The sequence below is a fragment of the Rhipicephalus microplus genome, chromosome 6, assembly GCF_043290135.1.
Source record: "Rhipicephalus microplus isolate Deutch F79 chromosome 6, USDA_Rmic, whole genome shotgun sequence".
Classification (NCBI taxonomy): domain Eukaryota; kingdom Metazoa; phylum Arthropoda; class Arachnida; order Ixodida; family Ixodidae; genus Rhipicephalus; species Rhipicephalus microplus.
This window is the reverse complement of record NC_134705.1, coordinates 161636287-161648921: the sequence shown is the minus strand read 5'-3', so window position 1 is coordinate 161648921 and position 12635 is coordinate 161636287.

Genomic DNA, 12635 nt, shown 5'->3' with positions numbered 1-12635 from the left:
GATCGATCATAACGAGAGTGGGTGATTATTCTGAGGGCTCGTTTCTGAAGTCTGCGTACAGGTTCGAGATGAGTTTTGAATGTCACATCCTATGATTCAGTACAATATGTGACATGGCTGTGGAAGAGTGTGAAATATAATATACAAAAAGTGTTGCAATAGAAATGATGACGCGCTTGTGAAAGCGCGTAGCATCCCGAGGCGAGATTTGCGCAAACTGCGTTTATTTGCTCTTTCCAGTTCAAACTGTAATCAAATACCATGTCCAGATATTTAAGTGAGGTAGCTTCGTCTAGTGTAAATCCTTCTATTCGTAAATCCAGTGACACCATATTTGGCGCGCGTTTGAAACAGCATGTATTTAGTTTTCGCGTGTGTATTAATCGTAAGCGTGATCGGCAAAAACCATTTACTTACTTTTTTCAACTCGTTGTTTACTCTATATTTTACAGATCACAAATATTGACGGCAGTTATAACAACACAAGTGTCATCGGCGTATGTGAGAACTTCGCTGGTATGCGAGTTAGTGGGATGTCATTAATATATAACGAAAATGAAAGTGGCCCAAGGCCGGATCCTTGGGCCACTTGGGCGATAGGGGAGACGCAAAGCCAGTCCCATATATTGACATGACACGGAGCGGGAGTGCTGCGACGAACCTCCTATAAAGGGGAACCCTGCGCAATGTTCTCCGAATGCCGTGCGGCTTGTGAACGTGTCAACCTAAACAGCGTGCCCACTAGTGAATTCTTGCGTGCATCCGCCTTTGAGGAGGAAATGGCTGTTGTGCCACAGACATGTTCATTGTTCGGGAGCGCGTCTCGCAGGATCGAGCCCTGTTTCGACGAACTGTCTCCCCCCCCTCCCAGCGCCGCCTTCTGTGCAGGAGAACCGTGCAGTCCGGGGATAACGTCGTTTCCTCCGCCGAACCACTTTGCAGTTCCGGGCATGGCTACGTCTCCCCCTCCGAGCCCGAGAACTGGTCTGAGTGAATGGACCAAAGACGCTATTTAAGGCCGAGCCGGCCCCATGTTAGAGGATTTTTGCCCCAGCCGACGTTGTCGTGCTGGCTGGCTCTGTAAAACGACAACCTGCGATAGTAAACGCTACTTTTGTTGCTGTTTTCCAAACGGATTGCCTCCCTGTTTCACCTTCGGGCTAAGGCTTCATCGAAGTCCGCTGGACGGCCCACCGCTCTTCGCCACCGCTACCATCGCGACAGAGCAAAATTCCTAACATGGCACAGACTTCTAATAGTAGTATCCGACAGTAGTGTCCCTTTCTTAAGAGCTCGCTTTACAGCGAAAGCTGTTATATCACAACTCGGGCGTAGATGTCCGCCGTAGATGTCCGCCGCCGCCGGTGTCCGTACCCACATCGCGGGAAATTTGAAAAAAAAAATGTAGTACAAATGACTAAGTGGGGCCCGATCCCGGATCCGCTGAGTGCCAGCCCAGTATTACACCACTGAGGCACGCCTGTGCTTGTGACTTGTTGGCAAACTTGCCTTAGGCAGGCTTGATGTCGGGAAAGCATTCGTGTTAATACGACTTATAAAGCGTTTCGAAACATCGAAAGAACAACCAGTCATCGCAGAATGCGGATAGCATAACGAGTGGGTCGTCCGATGCTCCAACCCATTACGGACGCTTGTTTTTGTTCAGCTAATAACTGTGGCACATACCAACTGTTCATGCAAAATTCCTCATCGTCGTCAGCCGAGGCATGGACAACTGGCACAAAATTCCCTGCAATAGTTTAGCGGATACCACGCTTCTCAGAAGAATGACAAAAAATAGCTTAGCGAATGCCGGCCTACTACCCTAAAATTTTTATTATCTATGCCGTAGCGGGTATCATGCAAGTGCGCTTGCAGCATTTGCCCAATGAGTGTTTAGAAAAGGCTCGGAAAGGCCGCCCTTCAAGCTTTCGCTGTGACTGTGCTGCGCCTACCGCGCAGGCCTGGCGCTTTTTTTTTTCTTTGTTAGACACAATATTAATGAGAAATAACAAAGTAAAGTTGGGTCATTTACGCAAGTGGCAGACCCTGAGCGGAAAGGGGGTTGGCAGGTGCGATCTCCTCTCCCACCCCCTCAAAAAAAAAAATTGCCAGCACGCCCAACCCTTAGCGCCTGTCACCTTTCTATTTTCCCCGATTAGGACATAAGTGCGCGACCCCTATGAACACAAATTACCCTTATTTATGCATTCATGATGTTCTTGAGAGAATAACTATTGGTATGTTATGGGAAAACTTTATTTAGGTCCACCGGGGGGCGTAAACTAGCACAGCGGGCCGCTCCCACGCCAGAAAGATAGGCTTAACCTCTCCGCACGTCGTGAGCCTGTTGGACTGCCCATAGCTGCGCCCTTAAACTCGCATTGTGTAGCACAGTACAGATTAACAATTAATAACTAATAAAAACAAAAAAAGCCGGGAGGATTTTCTCCCCTCCTGAAAAAAATTAGTGGCTGGATCCGTTCATGTCACGCGCACAACTGAATGACTTGGATGTACTTGGATGTGTACTACGGCGTGACGTATGTACGCCATCAGCGCCAAATGAAAGCCGAACAGCGACCAGCCTTCGCGATGGTATAGTGCGCGTCGTTCTCTTAACACGTGATGGACAGGCACGCATGTATGCGCAGAGATGCCGAAGAGGATGGGCGCGCCCGTCAATAGTGATTACTCGACCACGCGCACTATACACTATCGCGAAGGCTTGACGCTGTACGGATTTCATTTGACGCTGACGGCACAATAGATGAAGCCCACGATTGATTGATTGATACGGGGAGTTTAACGCCCCAAAGCCACCATATGTATATGAGAGACGCCGTAGTGGAAGGCTCCGAAAATTTCGACCACCTGGGGTTCTTTAACGTGCACCCAAATCTGAGTACACGTGCACCCAAATCTGAGCACACGTGCCTACATCATTTCCGCCTCCATCGGAAATGCAGCCGCCACAGCCGGGATTCGATCCCGCGACCTGCGGGTCAGCAGCCGAGTACATTAGCCACTAGACCACCACGGCGGGGCCAAAACCACCATTTGATTATGAGAGACGCCGTAGTGGATGGCTCCGGAAATTTTGACCACCTGGGGTTCTTTAACGTGCACCCAAATCTGAGCACACGGGCCTGCAACATTTCCGCCTCCATCGGAAATGCAGCCGCCGCATTTGGGATTCGATCCCGCGACCTGCAAGTCAGCAGCCGAGTACCCTAGCCGCTAGACCACCGGGGCGGGGCATGCAGCCCACGACGTAACGCACTTTAGGACGCGACACTTCATTCTATTGGCGGCGCCAGGATTTCTTCACTGTAAAGGCGCGTTCACACCGAGCGCGGAGCACGCAAACGGGCTGTAAGAGTCGGGAAGGAAGGTCGCTGATGGCATCCCACCGCTGCCACCAGTTGTAAGGGTCGGAAAAAAGGGCGCTGGAGGATACGAGAACAAAACGTGTTTATGACATTATTTACACATATTTACAGAAAGGAAGAGTTAGTGGTTTCACAAACCACGAGCGTGGTGGTTGAACGTTACATAGTTCAGAGCGACGTCCAGCACTCTGCGGCGTCGTTTTAAGCCCTGTCGGGCTCCTCCTCTCCGAGTGGACCACCAATCACACACACACAGGTGAGGGAGACGAGCATGCACGGTCCACGTGAACACTGCACTGCAAGGTGGCGCCAGCAAGGCTCTTCCTCGTCGTGTGTGTGCCGCTAGTCGAGAGTTCCCACGATCCGGAAAACGTACATTAAAGGGTCCGCCGCACAGCTCGCCCAATTAGAGGGGCGATCTGCGGTGGCCGTCGCGGTCTCTTTCAGGAAGACGCCGTCCCTGTTGCCCTCTTTCGACGTGGCGTCGCGCCCACACGACGTCTCCTCCGCCGGCCAGCAGGGAAAATGCCTGGCGGGCATAGGCAGTCGGCCGGTCGGCTACTTGACTGAGGATTAGAAGCGCCGCTCCCCCGTCAGCTCTGGCGCCGGTCACGCCAGCTTTCCTGTCGCCCGATGAGTCGCCGAGGCCATCAGTCACGCTGCTGCTTGAAAGGACGACAAAGGGGTCCGCATTTGAAGGACGGGGACTCGCCTTTGCTTGCTGCTTGGTCTGGATAATAGCTCAAATCTTCGACAGCGTCTGTCAAAATGGGCGCCGAAGGTATTGAGAGACGAATCTCCAGGCCAAACCTAACAGGGCACGTTGATGTTCGAAGCGGCGCGACGCGGTGAAGGCGGCGAGCGCGCGCGGCTGTTGAGACCGAGAGATACAGTATATGCTGCCTTTAGGTAGCATAGTTGCGCGTATACCTTCTCTTTCCGCCGCTACTCGGCGAGCACTGTCACGTGGTGCAAAGAGACCTGAAATGTTCCACTTCACGCGGCGAAGCCAACTTTACGTGCACGATGGCGCGGCGCCCACGCGTTCTCTGCGCGCACAGACTTCAGCCTCATCGCGACTGTGATTAGGCGGTTTTACCTTGTACGTGTATTATTTGCGTTATCATGCTACCGGATAGAGTCTGCGCATGCGCGGGTCTTTACAGAACGTAAACTTTGCGTAACGTAAATTACCCGCCGGGTAGACTGTACGTTTACGGCGCCGTTTCACAAATCCACCTTTTTTCATAGAAACTCGCGATATCCACATTGTGGAGATTCCGGGCATCGTGTTGAAATAGGCCGAAGTGCGAGCGCCAATAGCGATTACATTGTTTCAGTCGGATTACCAAAGCTAAAATGGCTAGAACATGGAAGCCGCAAACGTGCGAGTCCCTGACGGATGGATGGACGGATGTATGAGGCTGTACCCTTTAGATCGGGCGGCGGCTAACGCCACCTAGCCATAATACTTAGTGAACTAACCATTAGATTTATCTTTTTTTTCCTTTAAATAGCAAAGTTGGACGGGTACTTTGCAGTGAAGGGTTTAATTTTCACCCGTGCCTTGACTTTAGCCACCAATCAGATAACCTCCTTCTAGTTAAGTCTACCCGCTTAAAGTCTATTTTGCCCTCCCTGTCCCTAAACCCCAGTGCTTTGAAAAACTCGGCGCCATCATCCTGAACTATAGGGTGAAGCCCTTTACAGAACATTATCAAGGCTTCGGCAGTTTCTTCTTCCTCTCCACACGTATTGCATACTGTGTCTACACCTTCGACAAACTGAATAGGTGGCTCCATCTAGCGGCCTCAAAAGGAACCAGGCGATCACAAAATTGGTTTACATAGTGTTTATGTGATGTCACTTCCGCTGTTGTCACCCTCTCCCGCCATGCCTGGGTACCTGCCTGGGTACCCACGCGCGTTGCCGTGCTGTAGCGCGGTTTGTTCGGGGTTCGTCATCTGTTGCTGTGTACGATGTTGAAAGGGAAGCATGGTGGGTTTTTTTCTTTTTGTTGTTGTCGTACTTTAACGAGCTTATCGGATCAGGAAGGCCTCGTTTGTTCACTCGATACAAGACCAGAAAATCAAGATGTGCGACACGTAGAGCAGCCACCGCGTACACCGGCTGCCCGCCACGACCTACGAGGGCCCATTATCTCGCTTTCACTACAAACACCACAAATCGCGTGGCATAAGAACAAGTGAAAGCCCGAAGTCTCTCGATCCGTAATTTTAAGAGCAGATGAGTGAAGCGTAGCAGCTACCATCGAAAACAAGTCATGCAGAGCTAGGCAAGTTTGCAATAGATATAATACTAATATTGATATATTGCAGCGGCGCACGCCACCAAAGTAGCTGCGTCCCCCCGCCCCTGTCCACCCAAGTGTTTTAAACAGTACTGATGTTGAGCCTAGCCGAGGAAATTATTATCCGAGGCAGATAGAGACTTCGCGTGGTGCGTGCCGCGGTAATGCCGGTCATCACTTTTTTTCGCATGTTTTGACACATCTTTCACCTTGCATTTTATTTTTTTTGTACGCTAATGTACAGTGGAGTCCCTGCAATTGATAGAGACCATGTTAGGGAATTAATTGACCAACTTTTCAAAATCCTGACCGCCCAACTAATATTGAACCGCCCGACAAAGTGAACCGCCCAACAAAGTGAACTAATATTGTTTCGCATCCATTTTCACAGTTTGTTTCAATGCAATACCCGGATTTCCGCGATCGCCATCCCGATTTTAACCACCTCCCTGACACGCTGATTGTGCACGCAGTGGTCAAGTTTGTATATAGAGTATCTTGGTAAGCTATCTCTGTTTGCAGGTAAGTGCTTGGCTATAGCACTTACCCGGAATGAAGTGACACCTGAAGACGCAAATATCACCAAATTTCTTTAAGTAGTTTTTTTTTTTGCTAACCCGCGCCAGCCAAACACGCCGGTACTTTTCGTAAAGTCGCAATGTAAGTTCTCAATTTTGGGTTATAACTTTCCGCGAAGAAACACCCCGTAGCTCTGCTCCCTCTTCGTGGACTACTAAATCAACTTGCCTCACTAGCAGCCCTCAAACTTGCATCGTGAGGCAAAACTAGACGGGCGCAAGCACGAGGAGACAACACGGCAGCGGTACGTCTGGTGTAAAAACTTGCTGCTGCGTTATCATGAATGAGTTAGGTTTTTTAATCATTTTTCACTTCACTCACTTAATTGTTGAGTTTAACTTCCCGAAACCACGATATCTTAAATACGCCATAGTGTAGGGCTCCGAAAATATTGACCACCTGGGGTTCATTAACATGCACCTAAATGTAAGCACACGGGACTCAACCATTTTCGCTGCCTATAAAAACATACCGCCTCACTGCGACCGTGCAATCTTGTTCAGCGCGTTCGATTAAGTCTGCGGCGCGCCGCCCGCGCCAGACGGTCGCGCCGCATTTTTCTCCTACGTGCGCGACGAGTGGCTTCACTGCAAAGCCATTTAAACATGATGGCGGACCTATGCGCAACTCTGGTTGGTGGATTGCACGAAGTAATCCACCAATCCACGGCGGGCGTGTCGCCATCTTGCGGCGTTACGCGATACTGCGCACGCGCGCGTCTCGGGCGCTGATTGGCTGCGGCCAAAGCGGCCAACTTTTCCGCGCGGACAAAATCGGTTCGGGAGCGAGCGACCGCGGATTTTCCGCAAAAGCGGATAATCCACGTCCGCTTTCCGAATCCGCCTCTCCGCTTTCCGGATCCGCGTTCGGTGTGAACGTGTCTTAAGGGCACCCATGACAAGCAAGTTATTTCAACAAGGGGGCAAGGAGGCAGAAAACCTAAGCACTGTTTTGACCATGTTCTATGTTCTCCTCTCGAGGAGGGGGGGGGCAGCAGGCGAAAATTTTGCCACCCTCCTAAATCCCCGCTGGCGCCACCTCTGCTTCATTACGCGTTGCGCATTCACACAGGCTGGTCACCGGAGCCGAGTCCCCAGCGGTACCACGCAGTGGGTGACGTATAGAAAGACCGTTTCATCGAACGAAGTGATCGATCTCACCGGCCGCGAGTAATACGGTATTCTTCCATTCGTGTGATCGCACGAGGAGAGCAAAAAAAACGAAGCAGTAAATTCTGAGGCGCGACGTGAGAATCGGTGAGTGCAGCACGGAGGGAAAAGGTACCGCACACGGACCGAGCGACCGCAGAAAAAAAAAGACGTGTGTACAAGAGAGATAAAAGACCGTAAGAGGAGATGCGAGGAGTCGGAGACTTATGCTATACGAGCGATAAAAACAAAACAAAACAAAACAAAACAAATGGAGAAAGCGGGCGGCTAGGGTGACGCTACCGCATGCAGACGCTTGGAAATGCGCGCGCCGCCAATGATTGAGGGCCGAAGAGGCGAGGGAAAGAAGGCGCGCCAGTGGCTGCCGCTTGGAATAAGAGAACCGCGCAAAACAAGAAAAGACGCAACAACAAAAGGAGCAGCGCAAGCGAGCGTGAAGCCAGCTTCTGGCGGGAAAATCGCGGCCAAGCGTGCGAGGCGCCGACCGTCGATGATTCTTGCCAGCGAAAGAACACTAGTATAAGAAGAAAGAAACAGACAAAAAAGATATAGAGGCATAGCACGTACGGCTATAGCTGTTCGCCGTCACCTCTATTGGGTATATAGCATGCGTTCGCGAAGTAGCTTCTCTCTACCTTTACCGTTGGGGGACCGAAATAGACCGGCGGGACCCCTCGGGGGTTGGCGAAAGAGGGAACAGGTAAGGAGTCTCGCGGTAAGCATTCGCCTTTATCTTTATCGGTGTACCTCTATCTTTGACATATATTGCTTTCTCAATGTACCTCTATCTATTGCTTATATGCATGAACTACACTTCTTTTTTTCAGACGATGGAGGTTTTTTTTTTTTTTATAAATAAGAATCATCTGACAGTCACGCTTTTAAAAAAATGAATACGTCATAAATTGCGACGACCAACAACGTTCCCTTACAAACAAGCGCCCACAAGTGAAAAAGATTAATTAATGAGCCGTTGTTAATCAGTCAGGATAACGCTACTATACATCCGCAAATTATTTACGCACTGACATGGAGTTCACGTGTGAAGACGACAGAAGCGCGTCTGTCATAGCATTTTTACTTTAAACATCTCCATTCTCCAAAAAAGTCAGTTTCGCCAAAAAGGCAAATGAATGCGATAGCAACATATTCGAATGTTTTGCGAAGCATAACTAGCATTTTTAGGAGCAATATTAATTGTAGTAAACATGCGCTTGCTAAGTAACCAAGTTTCCCGCGGCGCGAACACAGTAAGATGACTACAACAGTGCTCGTGCGTTGTGACGGCGTTGATATACGAAGTGAGGCTGGCAGTCAGCTCATTTAGATCCGATCTCGCGTAAATGTACAAAACGCTGGTGTAAGGAAACACAGCCGCTCCAGGTGGACTTTTGGCACTTTTTTTTCGTGTTGAAAGACAAGCCCGTAGAGGCTCCCGCCTGCTGTGGGGGGGGGGGGGGGGGGCATAAGGCGCGCGGTGATCGTTGCCGCAATAGCGCGGCAACCATAAGCCCCCCTCCCCCTTGTTCGCTCACGAGATAAGCACGCTGGCAAGTAGACGACCCCGGCCAAAAATGATTCTCTGTATATATATATATATATATATATATATATATATATATATATATATATCTGAATGACGGCGTCAGCGAAAAACCAGCCGAGACTGTCCATATAATATACTTGCTATCACAATAAAACATCACATAACCCTGTGTATAAGTGCCATGTGATTTGTTATTGAAGCGCTATTCGCAATTCGTGCTTATGCATGTATGTTTGATGGGTCGCTATGTGGATAGTGTGGATTGGATGGCGTGGATGTGGATGTGTGTGGATGTGGACGGATAGCTATGTGAGTGGATCTGCGCTTCTGAATAACTACGCAATGTACGCGTGCTTGGTAGGTTTCACGTGCACATAAGCTTACAAATTTTACTCAGAACGTTTGTGTAAAGTACAGTCGTGACCACTGTTGAAGGAAGCACCTGATTAGTGTCACTGCTGGTGATGCTAAATACGAATGAGACGGGTTGATCTCCGGGAAATGTCGTTTCGATTGAATATTTACTGCTGCGAACCCGTTATACGCGCAGCGACCACGTTTAGACATGGTATACGGCCTTTAGAATGCAATTTAGGTGTCCAATTTCGCATGGGTTGTATAATATTCCGTCTAATATCATCGTGATAATTTCTACGGCATTTTACCATGCGAAGGGTTATCGCCTATCGGCAATATTTCCGGGATTTGGCCAAGGCCAAGTAGACAACAACATAAATGAGAAAAAAAGGGAATAAACAAATCTTCGGCCTTTTCGAGCACAGGGTTCCCAGCCGGTCCATGAGATCTGGCTAACCTCATCGTCTTTCTCGTCTCCCGCTCCTCTACCACGTTTTGCTTGTTTTTTATTTCCAAACTCATTTTCATTTAGCACAAGGTGGACCATCCACTGAATAGCTAATCATCCGCATCGGGTGCGCCACATATGCAAAGCAAATATCCACGCATTATTTTGAACAGTGATGCTTCCAAGAGTCAAAACCACCATTTATTTACAAGAAAGAGAGGCCGGGGGCACGTATTAATTTTTCCGGACAAACTTGGACCACCTATGATTCTTTTTGAAACGTGCAACTAAATGTTTGCGTCTAAAGAAGCGCTTTCGGAGATTCGCAAGCCCACCTATCAATGCAGTCGCGGTAGCAGGTATTCAATCGCGCATCCTCGTCATGCAGCGCAAGTAAGGGTCGGTGTTGTTAAGGTCGCAGGAGGAAGTTGCAGATGATGGCATCCCACCGTTGCCACCAGTTATTGCGAATTGGGGTCTACCCGGTCTCTTGTGGTAGCGTGGTGTAACCGGGTGGAGGAGACGAACGCTGACAAGAAGAGGATACGGAAAACAAAACAGGTTTATGGCACTATTAACACATATTTACAGCAAAGAAAGATAAGTGGTTTCACAAACCACGAGTGGTGGTTGAACCGTTACATGGTTCAGAGCGACGTCCAGCACTCTGCGGCGTCGTTTTAAGCCCTGTCGGGCTCCTCCTCTCCGAGTGGAACACCAATCACACACAACAGGTGAGGGGGACGAGCTTGCACGGCCCACGTGCACGTCCAATATTGAGTCGTGATCACTGCACTGCAAGGTGGCACCAGCAGGGCTCTTCCTCGTCGTGTGTGTGCCGCTAGTTGAGAGGTCCCAAGATCCTGACAGCATACATCAAAGGGTCCGCCGATTTGTTCGCTTAATTAGCGGGGCGATTTGCGGTGGCCGCCACGGTCTCTTGGTCTCTTCCAAGGAAGATGCTGTCTTTGTTGTCCTCTCTCGAACGGTTTACGGCGTCGTGGCGACACGACGTCTCACCCTCGGGCTAGCAGGGACAACGCCTGGCGGGCATAGGCAGCCCGCCGGTCAGCTACGTGATTGAGGATTAAAAGAGCGCCGCTCCCCTGTCAGCTCTGGCGCCGGTCACAACAGCTTCCCCATCGCCAGATGAGTCGCCGAGGCTATCAGTCACCGCTGCTGCTCGAAGGGACGACGAAAGGGTCCGTAGTTGAAAGTCAGGAACTCGCCTTTGCTTGCTACATGGTCTGGGTAATTGCCGAAATCTTCTACAGAGTCTGGCAGACTGGGCGCCGGAGGGATTGAGAGGCTCCCCAGTAGATCGGCTTACGCACAATGGCGTCTGCCCAGACGAATCGCCACGCCAAACGTAACAGTGTGTAGTCGGGGGTCTGCCCATAGGACTGGAGCGAGCCAAAGTCTCGGGAGCTGTAGAGGAGAATAGCCGTTGCTGTTAGCGGGAACTCTTAATAACAATATTTACATATATGTGGTTGCGTTGCTACATATGGTGGTAGCATCATGGAATTCTCTCGATGGAAGCTTCATGGGAGCTTCTCGGAGCTTGTAGGGAGCGTCTCGTCGCGCGAGTCTCATGGCCTGGTCTTCCCAGGATTTCCTGCAGAGAAAACAATAGAGGCCAGGCCAGTCCAATGAAATTGCCATTTTCACCTTCGCCCCCAGAAATGGAAGGTGAAACACCACTTCCTTTTCCACCCAAGAAACAGGGAAGAGGAACGCCCAGAATATACGTCCCATGGGGAAAGAGAAAGCACACCACAAACCCAATTCGCACGACACAGCACATCGCGAAGACGTTGGGTCCTACATGCAGACTAACTGTGTGGCCAGGGGTGCAGTGGTGACTGATCGATAAGGCATGCGGCGCCAGGCTGGCTAGGGCTCGTGGAAAACGGTGGCCATAAACTCACCACGGAGTACGTGAGAAACGCCCCCGCAGACGGATCTCGACCGCTTGGCTCACTGTCCGCGGCACCTTGACGTGCAAAGCAAGCAGCCTCGACAGCCAACAGCTCTTCCTAATTCATCAGTCGGCGTGTCCAAAGGGTTTTACGAGGGGCGGCCGGCGGCCCTGGATAATTTCAAGAACAACTTTCTTATTGTCGCCGCTCTTGTCGCATCTCTGGGAGTTCTTACGTTTGTACCGGCAGTTCGTCTCAGCAGACGCCACTGTGCGTTAACCGGTCTGCTAGAATGCTTTCAACCCCATCGGCGCACGGTCAGAAGCACCATGCACGACGCTGCCCTGTAGGTATTCCAGGGAGCTCGCTGTGCTCGGGTCACAACGAAAGCGTCGAGAAACAACCCTTTCGTCGAACGGGTTCGAACAACGTGAGACGGCGCCAGTGTGGCAGTTCTCATGGGGTCAGCCTCTCGACTCGGCAATTGTCGCCCCCGCGAGGTCGTCACAAAAGCACCGACAGTTCGGAAGCGTGGGAAGGCGTCGTAGTTCTCAGGGATTGAGCACCTGGCCTGCCGAGTTCGGGAAACTTCTGGAAACACTGCAGCAAAACGCAACCTTGGACCGCTGCTCACGTTCGTGTCAGCGGCCATCTCATCGGAGGAGCTCATCTTTCCCCCTCCACCGGACTCTAGCTACCTCCTCTCCCTTCAATGTCTTCAAGACGTGGGCCGAGTGCGTCATTGTGTGGTGCGCTCGTGCTACCATTGGACATTTGCGCCCGTATTGCTCATCAGCCGAGTGGTCCGATATCTGCACCCTTTCTGGTGGGTGGATAATTGATAATTAACGTCACCCGATTCGTGGCAACAGTGGTCACCACCTTCTTCAGACTGTCATGTAAAGAATCAA